Source organism: Empidonax traillii, unplaced genomic scaffold, assembly GCF_003031625.1.
Source record: "Empidonax traillii isolate 1590-97213 ecotype Southwest subspecies unplaced genomic scaffold, ASM303162v1 scaffold213:size761030, whole genome shotgun sequence".
Classification (NCBI taxonomy): Eukaryota; Metazoa; Chordata; class Aves; order Passeriformes; family Tyrannidae; genus Empidonax; species Empidonax traillii.
In genome coordinates, this window is record NW_020955406.1 from 97,129 (window position 1) to 110,271 (window position 13,143).

The following is a 13,143-nucleotide window of genomic DNA, read 5'->3' on the forward strand; positions in this document are numbered from 1 at the left end:
GACCCCTGGGTCAGGCTTAGAAAAAAGATACAGAAAAGATTTGGCTTTACAAGCTTTGTATACGTTCTACAGCTCTCCCAGTATCACTGAGTCTGCTCATCTCAGGGGAATTACATTTGATAGCATATTTAGTTCACAGGACTAGCACAGTTACATTAAACAGAGGCTGCTAATAAAACATTACATCTCCCTCCCCCCGGCACTCCATTTGCCATGATGTAAAAGGCAGACACCCCATAGAGAAATTAATCAGAAAGAAGGGGAATGAATCTAAAGAGTGAAAATTAAAGACCCCATGACATCTACATCCATCTACCACATCCAGATGAAACAGTGTCCCAAAACTCATGGATTTATTAAGATCCTTCTGAGAGATGGAAGGGGTTATAGAATTCAGCATATTGGCATCAATATAAAATACAGTTATTTAAATGGAAAGATTTCTTTTTGTTCATCAGTGAAGCTCCACAGAGAACACAACATCCTTTAGAGGAAAGCATACCTGTTTTGCTCTGGAAACTGATGAAAAAGACTTAAAACCAGATCCTATGGAGGTAGTATCAATCTGACTTAAACCATGGTAAAACCATGCTGCTTTACCTTCAATGAGGATACAGCCTAAGTATCTACACTTCTCCCATAGAGGGAAATCTAAGCAAGTGTCTGTGTTCAAAACACCCCAAACAAATCATAATCATCTGTCCTCACATCCCAGTTCATCCCCATTTGGTCTAACGCTCTCAAAGCTTTTCAATAGCAGAACTATTCCAGCATAAGGAAAGCCTAAAACTGTCTTCCGCTAAAAAAATTGGCTGAAATGGATTAACCTGGATAGAGTGTGAAAGACACAATCTTGACTTAAAGTATAGATGCACTACTCCAACTTCTGTGGGCTTAAACTTGTAGCACAGAGGATGGATTTAACCAGCAAGGCAAATAGTAAGACGCAGACAAAAGTGAAGGGATTATGAAGCACCTTTTAAACCACCATGCACGTTTTGTTTGCAACACCCTAACTAAGTGCCAGGATTTAAATTTATGACACGTGTACAAAAGTATAAGCAAGAAGAACCTCATGAACCTTAGCTCTTACAGATAGTACTGCATTTATGAAGCAATACTCAGATTAGAGCTTCCTCAAATAGGAATTTAGTAGAGCAAGGTTTGAACTGCTACTTTCAGATCTATTATGCTTAATTCAGGTAGACCTGAACTTGGAGTGGGGAGCAGGGAGAGGAAGACCCTTCAGTTAATCACATCCCTCCACAAGACAGGACATAGGATGAATACAACACCTTTCCTGTGTAAATTATGTCACTTTGGGTGTTAGCAGATGAACAAGGCTGAATCAACCAGACCTATTTATTTTACCAAAATAGAAACTTAACTTTGTTATAAATTTAAACTCAACTTTTCTAGACACACAGACTGCAAAAATTTCAACAGGAGAAGAATTCCAAATATAAAGCTGCTTCTATTCTCAAACATGATTTCAATCTTGGTAGCTCTAGATCAAAGATCAGAACTGGGCCTTAAGAGATTATTAAACAAGTATTAAAGTAGAGTGAGGACTATAATTATATGCTCTTGCTAGGCAGTCTCAGGCCTCCTGTGTCACAAACACTTCGTTTGCAGCAAGTGGTTGCACATCAGAAGATAGGAAATGTCAAATTTTGTCAGAGCTGACTTCCAAAACACATCATCATTTATTCAGAGTGAAAAAAAGCTTCTTACCTTGTGCTCTTGCAGACTGCTGAGGTGAGGAGAATACAATGATCTGTTGAGAATGGATGGTAACATCCAACTGAGGGTGGAAAGGCACTTCCCACATATTAAAGAATCTTGTTGGTACCCACACTAGTTAAAAAAAAAAAAAATTATAGTAGTAGAGACTGCAACCAAATAACAAGACAGATAGCACTCCCATTAGCTGCTATCAGTGCTAGCCCACTACTTGACAGTAACACCTTTGGTACAGTCCTGCCTAGTCCACCTTTCTCACTTTATTTCCCCAAATGCTCCTTCTGTTTCCTCCATCTTCACAACAGCTTACTTGCCTTTCAGCCACTGCACATGCAAAAGAAAGTCAACAACTGGTTGCCCAGGCCCAGTGTTTTTCAGAAAAGCCCCTCTGAGCCTCTCAGTTCATAAGGAGCCCCCTGCTTAAATTTACCAAACAGCCCAGTGCCCAAGTAGCCTCTGGTAACAATGCTACAGACATTCGATTTAGCAAATTTCACTAGATCATAGAATAATTTAGGTTGGAAGAGACCTTAAAGATCATCAAGTCCAATGTTAACATAGCACTGCCAAGCCATCTCCTTAAGCACCACATCTTTTAAATACCACTAGGGTTGGTTACTCCACCACTTGCCTGAGCAGTCTGTTCCAATGCTTGACAACCCTTTCCATGAAGCAATTTTTCGTAACACCCGATCTAAACTTTGGCATAACTCGAGGCCATTTCCTCTCATCCTCTTGCTTGTTACCAGGGAGATGAGACCAACCCTCATCTCACTACAACCTCCTTTCAGGTAGTTGTAGATAGTGATGAGATCCCCCCCAACCTCCTTTTCTCCAGACTAAAACAACCACAGCATCTTCAGTCACTCCTCATAACAGTTGTACTCCAGACTCTTCCACCAGCTCCCTTGCCCTTCTCTGCACACAACCAAGCACCTCAGTGTCTTTCTTGCAGTGAGGAGCCCAGAACTGAACACAGCACTTAAGGTGTGGCCTTACCAGTGCTGAGCTCAGGGGGAGGATCATTGTCCTGATCCTACAGGCCACGCTGTGCCTGATACAAGCCAGGATGTCATTGGCCTTCTTGGCCACCTAGGCACGCTGCTGGCTCATGTTCAGTCAGCTGTCAAACAGAACCCTCAGATCCTTTTCCACTGGGCAGCTTTCCAGCCACTCTCCCCTAAGCCTGTAGTGCTACAGGGGGGTGCTGTGACCCAGGTGCAGGACTCAGCACTTCACTTATTGAAGCTCATACAAGTGACTGCAACCCATCTATCCAGCCTGTCCAGATCCCTCTGCAGGGCCTTGCTACCCTCCAGTAGACAAACAGTCCTGACCAGCTTGATGTCATCTGCAGACTGACTGAGGGTGCCCTCAATCCCTTCGCCGATAAAGATATTAAACAGAATTGGATCACTACTTACCTAAAGATCAGAAACTTGATATTAACAATTCCTTCAAGGATTATAATGTAACAGACTTCCAACAACACCACCAACAGAACAGCAAACCACATGAAAGCACCTTGACTATGACCAAGACTGTCCCAGTACTTAGTTTTCAAAGTGATGAAATATATGTTGGGCTGTAGCAACACCTGCACTACCAAGATATTTCATTCTACCACTGCAGTGATGGCAAAGTGCTATCCTGGTGACATGATAGAAAAGAGCAAGTCAAAGGAAGTGTTGAAGCAACATCATTTAGTAAGATTATTTATGCTACAACTTCTGAGAGTTAAGAATCATTCCAGACACATCCTACAAATGCTATTGTGCTGTCTTTGTTAAAGATAGAAGTGGAAAGGATGAAAACATTTTTAATAAATGCTCATGACATATTATGCCAAGATTATTATCTATGCTTAAGTATTCTTTGGAAGATGTTGATTTATTTACCTGGTAAAAGGCTTACATGGACCAGATCTTAGTTTTGATCAGCATTACACATGCAAACACTCTGCAAAATATTAACTAAGTGAAATGAAGCGAGTTGGAAGTTGTCATGTGTTTCTGACTTCGTGTAATGCCAGTTTTTTCTACATTAACTCTCATTGGATTACTCTTGCCATTTCCCTTGATTATCTTCCTCTATAGCTTTACAAACCAACAGGCATTACCTCATTGCTTTGTTCAGTACTGTGGTTTCCTCTCTTCTTATGTTACCATCATAAGAACAGTAGGAGAGCCATTCTCCATGCTTTTTAAGAAAGAGGCCTGGGCACCTGCTGATTGGAGAGGGCTTTCTGCCCTTGGCACAGTAAACCGTTCTCTAATACAGTAGGCAAAAGACAATTAAGATAAAGACTCAGGTATATGAATAACTTTCACTATACATTAGACTTCACTCAAGGGTTAATAATCTGCCCAGGGTTGAGGCCTGTGTGAAATGTCAGGATTTATCTGAAGCTGTAAGGAAGGCCTGTTCTAGCTTTCAACACCAGCAAATAAACCACCTGATTTTAACAAGATCACAAAGCAAAGCAATGCAATTTTGTTGCTACCACAGTTTTCTGCCTGAATGTGTGTCTATGTGCGTAATAAAATTAATCATTTTATCCACATAAACTTTCTCCAGGAACGTGACAATATCCAATTGTAAAAATATCATTGGATTCCTACCTGAGGCAAGTTTAGCAGAATTCAGATTTGTTAGTTTACAGTGATGAGTACCCTTTCCTCAGAAGCACATTTTTGTCCTGTAAATAATGTTCCCGCATTTGATTCAAAACTTTTGAGCAGGTCCAGACAATATTGGATTGATAGCTCTTGGATGTAGGGAATCTTCCAACAGCCAGAGTAAGGAACAAGGAGCCAAGACTACAACCTACTTGCCTCACTAATTTGTGTGCCTTTGCTCTTCCTCAGTTTACCCTCAATGGCACTCTTCTAAGAACAGCTTGCTTTAATGCTTGCTGCATGCATGTACTATTCACCTAAATACTAATGATTTCATAGCAGGGTTCTCAGCTTTGAAAAGTATTTTGGCATGGCATGCAAACATGAGAAAAGCCTTAAATGAAAACTTCTCCTCAGACTAAATACTTCAGTTCAAACTAACAATTTACATCAGAATAATTCACATCCACTTCAGGCTAAGTTGTGTTTCAAGCTAACTTAACTTTTTGCACTATGATGAGAATAAGAGAACTCGGGTAGGAAATACACACGTCAGCACCTTCTTTTCCTTTAAGCACAGTGCAGGCTTTGAAGTAGCAACAAATGAGAACAGGTGTATTTTGTAAACAAAATTCTACATCAACTTTCATGATTGAAGTGATTAAAAGACTCATCTTCCTTACTGTAAAGAGTAACAAAAATAAACAGCCATTCTCTCCTTTTTTTTTTTTTTTTTTGCAAAGATATTAGGTTGATCAATTAGGACTATTGCAGAAAGACTTGAATTAGTCTGATTAGTCTCAGCTACTTAAATTCAGAAGCAGATGCCTCACTTTGCAAGACTGGTGATTAAAGGCTGCATTCACAAAAAAAATTGGATTATGCACACTTAAGACAATACCTACCATTTTTCAGCTCTCCCCCTCCACAGCAGATGGCCTGTACAATTAGTGACTTCAAATATTCTCACTCCAGCTCTTCCAAACTGAGGCAGGACTGCCTTCACTTCTAGAGGCAAAGATATGTACAAGTCAAGACTATTTTCAAATGTTCTTCTCATATTAAGACTGATCACACAGATCAAGAAAGCCATTCAAACCATTTACACAGAGGCTTAAGACAAAATACAGTGCTTGCCTCTTCCTGAAAGAGTGACCCATATGGCTACTAGCAGCAAGGGAAGGGGCAGAATAATAATATGAGAGCCTTGGCAGCAAATAAAATCCACATCTCACCCTTGTAATGCTTCAGCCAGCACAAGTAAGTGAGAAAGCCAGGTTTCTGAGACACAAAATGGCTCATTATCTACCCCAGAAGGCACAGCACTGCCAAGCTGCTCTTTATCAAGTCCTTAACAGGTGTAAAATTAGCACTTGTTATTAAAGACAATGGAGTTACATGTATTGCCAGCAGCTGAAGAAATGTGCTAGAATTGTTTTCACCTCCAGTTAATTCGCCACCCTTCAATAATGCACACAAAGCCTGTAAATTAGAGGAGTGCTTTCTGAAGCATGGCAGTGAGCTAAGCCAGTGTGTGAGCATCCTTTCTAAAACATGGGTGCTTTCCTGAATGAAGGCCTGAGGACTAAATCCTCTCTTCATCAGTACCGATGCAAGTACATTTACCTGTGTGTACTCTCAGGTAAAGCTGTGCCAGTGTAATCTGTTATCAGAATCTGGAGCTGTAAGAAATCCTTGTAAGCAAATTCCAGTACAGAGTTACTTTTAGCTTTTCTAACACCACTGAGGACAGATCAACCACCTGCACCAATATCCTCTCTTCTCAGCTACTTACAATTCATTCCTGGGAATTAAGCAGAGAAAGGTGTTATTTACTGAGAGAAGCAAAATCCTATTTCAGATGTATCTCATTATAGCAGGTGACCTCAGGTTTAAGACAAGCCACTGAATCACTCAGGACTGTGTAGCTTCATTGTATATTTTTCTGTTCTAATATCACACTTAGCTGTGAAAGCAAATTATTTAGATACATACTGTACATAGGAATGCATCTAACTGCTGAGCCATTTTATTCAATAGCACTACACTTCTCACCGCCCTTCCCCTTCTCTCCAGTAACTGGGAGGATGATTGGCCAACAACAAACATCTGACCAAGGACAGAAATCTCAGTGACAATTACATTCTCACAGGGTTTCATGAAAACTGGCAGTGAGATAGAGGAGGAAATTAACTCCTCCACCAAGGGAAGGGCAGACACAAGTCAGGCATCTCGCAGTCCCCACAGCAGCAATTGGCCAAGCAGCCAGCACTCAATTTGCTCTGCACTAGCCACAGCACACGCTACCTTTTGTCTGCTGGGACTGCCACTGGGAACGTGTCTGGAGCTCAGCTTTAGTAGGAGGGGATGGAGAGAATGTGTTTGTAAGTCCCTAAGATACTGTGCTTCTCTGCTTCTTCTGCCAGGTATCCGGCACAGCCTGAAGAGCGAACCATGAGGCAAAGCTCTCTTGCTTTAGTTTTGATATAGAGTCTATTACTGGTGTGTTTGGGAATGGCACTGATCTAATGGAGAACAACTAACTCGGAGTTACTAATAGCCGCAGGTTCTCTTCTGTTGTAATGTTCTGCAGTTTTCCTTTTGTTATTTTATGATGTAGTCAGAACATGTCTGAAACACCCAATATAAAAAACAAACTGCATTTCTATTCAAAGGCCCATGGACAAGTTCAGGTTTGGACAAAATGTGGGGAAAAAAAACCTGTTTGCTTAGGTATGAAACATCTTGCCACTATCTTTGGTTCATAACGCTTCTTAGAGAAGGCAAAAATCAGCATAAAGCAAATAAAAAGAGCAATTTCTTTTTGCACAGAGCAAATCTCCAGCTCTTGTTGGATTGATAGGTGTGGTGAGTCACCAGCATATTGCCAGGGCTGTCAAGTCATCACTTTAGCTGGCTGCAGTACAAGGCTGAGTCCTTCCACATGGTGACCGCTCCCCTCTCTGCGTGCAAATAGACTACAGCCTTTTCACTCCTTGTTCCAAATGCACAGCGAAATCTGTTATTTCTTCATCAGTCTCCCATCCCTCTGGGCATGGGAGTGATCCTCATCTGATGCATGTAAATGCTAACAAAGCCCCCATCTTGATATTAAATGGTTTAAAACGTAAGGTACAAGAAACAGCAACAGCAGTGCAATATGACAAAACCTGGAAGGTTTCAGGTGGCCCATAGGGACCTGTCATGCTGGCACTGACATGGGTGACATTGCTAAACTAGACCTGGGCCTTCTCAGAGACTGGGAACTAGTAGGAGAATTGGAATTATAGTCTGGTTGCCACAGATACTTTGTGTCAACCAGAGGAGCTGCTCAGTCATGCACTTACCCTCTCCCCAGCCTACGCGGGTGCACTTCAGAAATTAAAAGAAGCAGCAACAGGTTCCTTAGAAGAGTACATGCCAACGCCCTGCAGGCTGGCAAAACTCATCAGTCATACATTCTGATAAGATGAGAGCACAACAAAGGCAAGGCTGATGCAACACCTTTGTAAACACAGAGCCCCACTGGCTTTGCTGAAGTATTGCCACACTTTAAACTTTACGTACAAACAGCAGAACTACTGCCTGTGCAGCGTGTTGCTGTGGGAGGCCACAGTTAAATCACCCCTTGCAAAGTATCAGGAGCTCTGTGTAAATAGCAACACAAGGGAAGCCACTTCAAATGCATGCAACAACTTGCATGGGTCCTCGAGTGCCACGAGCAGCCCTACACCTCACTTACCCTCAGCTGGAAAACTATTAACCAGCTGTACACATGCAAGGAGCAGAGAGAGGCTCTTGCCTGGGAAGGAAAGGCAGGGCACTAGCATTTCCAAAGGTTCCCAGTTAGTTTGCATATGGTGCTCTCAGATTGCTGTGCTCATTTCCAGCCTGATTATTAACACTGCTAATGGGGAAAGGCCTTGGAGGACAAGGAGTGCACAGCTGCACACCTGGTGCACACAGAGTCAAGATTCCTAGCCATATCCCCAGCTGATACTGACCTATCTATTAGGTTAACTGATGTTGTAACATGAGTGATTAAAATAGCACATCAAATAAGCACCATGGAAGGGTAAATTTTACAAAAACTTTCAATCCTGTATTTAAATGACATGCCTGAAAAGGGAGCTTAGTTGCAATGGCAGACCAGTCAGTGTGTTGTCAGTATATCTGGAAGTCTTTTCTTACAGAGTTAATCAGAATAGCTTCCCTAGTTCGATTTTAAAGGAAAAATAAATGAGATTTGCCATCAAAGTGTAATGCTTTGGTGCTACTTGAAAGTGTTGGGTCAGCTGTCTATCAAGGATAGCCCCATCAAGTAACTTCAACATCCAGACCAGAGAAGAGAATTTTTCCAGTCACAGGACCTTTGAAGAGAGCTCCAGGGCACCCCAAGAATATATATACCAGACCTTAGGTTGCATTTTGTTTTTTTCCAAAGAGTAAATAGGGCAATATAATAAGCTCTGAAACTAAGAAAAATACTTAGTTTCCACATTCAACACTTCCCTCAGCTGCCTACTGGACATTATATACAGAATCCCATGCAATTGGAATCTGTCTTGCTGGAGTTCTTTGGGGCATGGATATGTGGTGTATATGTATTATTTCAACAGTTGCCAAAAAAAAAAAAAATCCTATCAGTGTGAAGTTCTAGCTTTTGAATTTGGATTTAGTAATTATCACAGCTTAATGTCTATACCCAACAGTGTGATGAAAAGTATGATACAAAAATGAGCAGTTAAATGGGAAAAGGAGAAAACAGAGAAACTGTGTGTTTGCAAAAGTGTTTTAGAAAATTGCTGCATCAAAGTTATACATAGGGGTTTTGCAAATGATTTGGTTGGTATGAGGCTGAGCATAAATGTGACCAAGGATACAAAGAGGGGAACAGCACATGGCTGCCCCCAGTCTTCTCCACTCCTTTGTGCTTGCCCAGAATGCATGGCTTTTGCAAAGTGCACAGTCCATGTATTGGCATGTACTTCCATTGTGGATGTATTTGTGTATATTATTATGTTTTCCTCCTTCTGTTTCTCTCCCCAAAAGCTGAAGCAAAGCTTTCCCTCATTTCCTGTTGCGTAAGTAACATCACCTTCACTTTGAAAACTGAGCAGTTTGAAAATGGCATCCCATTGGGTCTGCAGGGTTTCAGCTAAAGGTTTTCAGCTGCAGGTTTTGCTCTGTACTCAGAGAAGGACATTGTGAGAGATATATTTTTAAGAATCGTTACGTGCTCGATTTGAAGGGAAACATAGTAGTGCACTTTGTCCTTTCTCCTCATACCCCGTCTATTTAGGCTAAAAAATTGTGTTTATACAGCACTTAGCCCCATGAGACTGAAGCCTTTAGGTACAAATGTAACTCATTTAAATGGTAATGTACAACAAAATGAGTGGCATCCTTCAAAACAAGCAGCATTTGTAAGTGAATCTGTGCCAGGTGCTGACAAATGGAGGGTCGGGTTACAGGAGTAGACAAAGGTCCTGGTGAGCCAATATTTAAAAGTCAGTTTTTCCAGTCAAAGGCCAAACTCTAAAACGTTTGCTTGTTTCTCTACCGCCTGCGCCCTGAAGCACTGTGTCTGCCTCCCAGAGAGCAGCATATGAGGACTCCAAAGGTATTTCCTATACAAGGTCAGATCAATTAAAATGTGCTTTAAACGCAGTCACGTGAGCTGTGGCAGGAGCTCCACAGCCTGATTAGGTCCCTGACACTCTGAAGGGCAGAATCTAAGGCAATCCTCTGACCTCGGGTAGAAGAGCAAGATAACAAGAAGGCATGAACCTGCTTTTTCCCCTACTTTGGAACTGAAGGCTTTGCTCCTTCTGGTCACCTAATATTGCTTTAATACCAGCAGTGCCAGGAATTAAATAGTGACCTCTCTTCTCCTGTTGAAGTCAACAGTACAGCTCCAAAACCAAGTCTTTCAAAAGTTGAAACAAACTCTTTCAGCCATCCCAGGGAGCACAGCAGCAGAGTGTGCACTACTACCATCCTTTACCCCACCTCATAGGAAGCTTCTACGGAAATGTTTACACTAAAGAAATAGATGAAGCAAAACCTTAGCAGAATAAAGTTGTACTTGCTCATTCCAGGGCCTGGGCTGTCCACTTGGAAGACAAATCAAACAAACAGAAACTGTCTCAGAGAGACCTTCTTACCACCAAGATTTGAAAGGTCCTATTCTCAATAGAATATATCCATACAGAAATGCAGCAAGTGAATTTTGCTACTGAGTGTTGATGCAGCAGAGAGATGGCAGAAATGCTATTTGCATTTGCTGTAAGGGCATCTCTTTACTGTCCATCCCCCACTGAGACGTAGTCAAGGGACACCTGCCCTTCTCTCACACATGGGGGTCGCAGGAATATATAGCCACACCCAGGAATGACCTATCTCAAGCTGAAAGCAACAGTCAGAAGCAAAAGATGTACAAAAAAGGTGAAAACAGGTCACAGAGGAAGTGTGCATCACCTAGAGTCCCTGCATGGGTTGCTCTGAAACATCCCTCTCCTGCCACCCTTCTTCAGCTGTCCCACCCACCCTCTCTTGTGGGGAGGCTTTTGGGAAGGGAAATAATGAGTGAAGCTCCTCTGTAAGCTGCTGTAAGGTTAATGACATGCCAAACACACCCCCTCACCAGGCAGCTCCCCTCAGGTCTGATAATAAATCTCCCCAAACACCTACGCTGTCAGGGCTCATGTCTCATTCTATGTATTTCACAAGCATATTTCTGCAAGTCAAATTCTGCACGAAGCCATGGGATGCTACATACAGGAGCAGCCTGGGAGGCAGTTTCTGCTTTCTAATTTGCCCTTGTGAAATCATTGCACATCAACAGAACTATTCTTTCCTTTCTCCTAAATACCACTGATAAGTAAAATATTTTTAGCAGAATTTTCATCTAGTGAATGTCAACGTAGCTCTGCTGAACCACTGCTAAAGCAATTTACACCATCTGAAGCCCTGGAGCAAAAAAAATCCAAGTCAATGGGATATAAGCCAAAATTGGAGTGTTTTGCTGGATACAAAACAGATTTACTTGCTTGCTTTAACAGGTGCCTAAGTGCTCTAGTGAATTGGGGCCCAAATATGGCAACATTTTTTATTTGTGTCCACTTTTACCAGCTTGGACATCTGATACAGAGGTCATCTTATAGCTAACATTTTTGCCTTAAACCCTGCCTATAGCCACACTATAGAACAGCTGCATCTGGAGTTATGTTCCACACATAACTTTAAAAATAAAATGCAAGTGATTGGAAAACGTGTTTATAACTAGAAACAGAATACATGGGTACCTTGAAATAGAAATAAATGAAACGCTTTCTGTATGCTGAGAAAAGAACAAATAATCTCATATTTCTATTGCATTCTCTCTTGTAGTACTGATGCTTCAATACTACAGTTACAGTGTCCTAGAACTGCCTTAGCTGGAACTGGTTAGATCAGAAGTACTGTATGGAAAAAGGGTTGACACATATATTAAATAAATTTTTGTCTAAAGAGCATTTGATTTCTCTATAGGGAATCTATGTTTGTAGTAACTGCAATTCCAAATAGTTTTGGCAGTGTAGCAATGTCCCTACCGATGTACGTGGCTTAGCATGCGGTTAGCAGAGCTTACAGAACTGGCTACTGACTCCTCCAACACATCCACCCAACTTGCAAATCCTGACAAGGGAGTCAAAATCCCCAGGAGTAGTTTTATGTATTGAACCATGACCATTGGCTGGGAAAAGGCAAAAGTAAGCATGGAGGTTGTGTCCAGAAGTTTCTCCTCACTTTCTCGAGATGGTCACCACATAAGAGTCCTCCTTTTTCACTTGATTTCTGTTCCAGTCTATACTTATCTCCTCCTGAAACATGCTTGACCATGTGGGGACTTCTGTTTTCCTCACATGCAAGCAAGCTCACCTCTGGCCTCCTGGTTTGTGAAACCTGGTAAGAGTTGGGGTTTGAGGAAAAGGGAATTTGTGTCCCTGAAATCTATCTTTAAGCTTTGAGTCACCATTGCATTGGTTAAAAAAACCCTGTAGCTGTCAATACATGTCTTTCCTCTTTTTGGGAAATAAGTGAGCTGCTTGGTAAACTGGGACAAAAAGGGACTTAGGGTTGCACCAGCAAGGAGAAGGTGAGGGATTTCATGGGAAGAACTGCAAGCAAGGGAGAAAGAATTCTAGTGTGAACTATCCCTGCCAAAAGTTATTCAGGCAAATCTCCAAAGCCAGTGGGTTTCTAAAGTTTTATATCATACCATAACAAGCTCAACATGATCAGGTCTTTCAGCATACAATTTAATGGCTATTTTAAATCATTAAATTTCAATAGACAAGGAATGATATAAAGCATCAAGCCTAATTTTGCAATTATCGTTATAACCTGATATAATTAAGCCTTTTGCAAAATAGACTTGAATAATAAGCTAAGTATATATTTGAATAAGTTCTAACCAGACAAAACTGCAAAAATAACCTAAAAGAAAGGAATATTTCCTGAAGCCTTAAGGTAGGAAAGATAATTTACTATCCACAACTACCAAAAAGAACAGCATTTGCATAGGGAAAACTCTGTATTTCATCTATCAGTGCCTCACCTTATTTTGCATCTCAGGCTTGTATTTTGTCCCCAAGCCAGAGGCTAAATGCATTTAATATGCAAGCTATAGCCTCGTTGACTTGGAACGAAGCAGCCCTGAAGTGTCTCATTTGCTTCTTTGTGGCAAACATAACCATAGACAGAAATTAAGGAGAAAGTATCAAAGGATGCAAGTCTT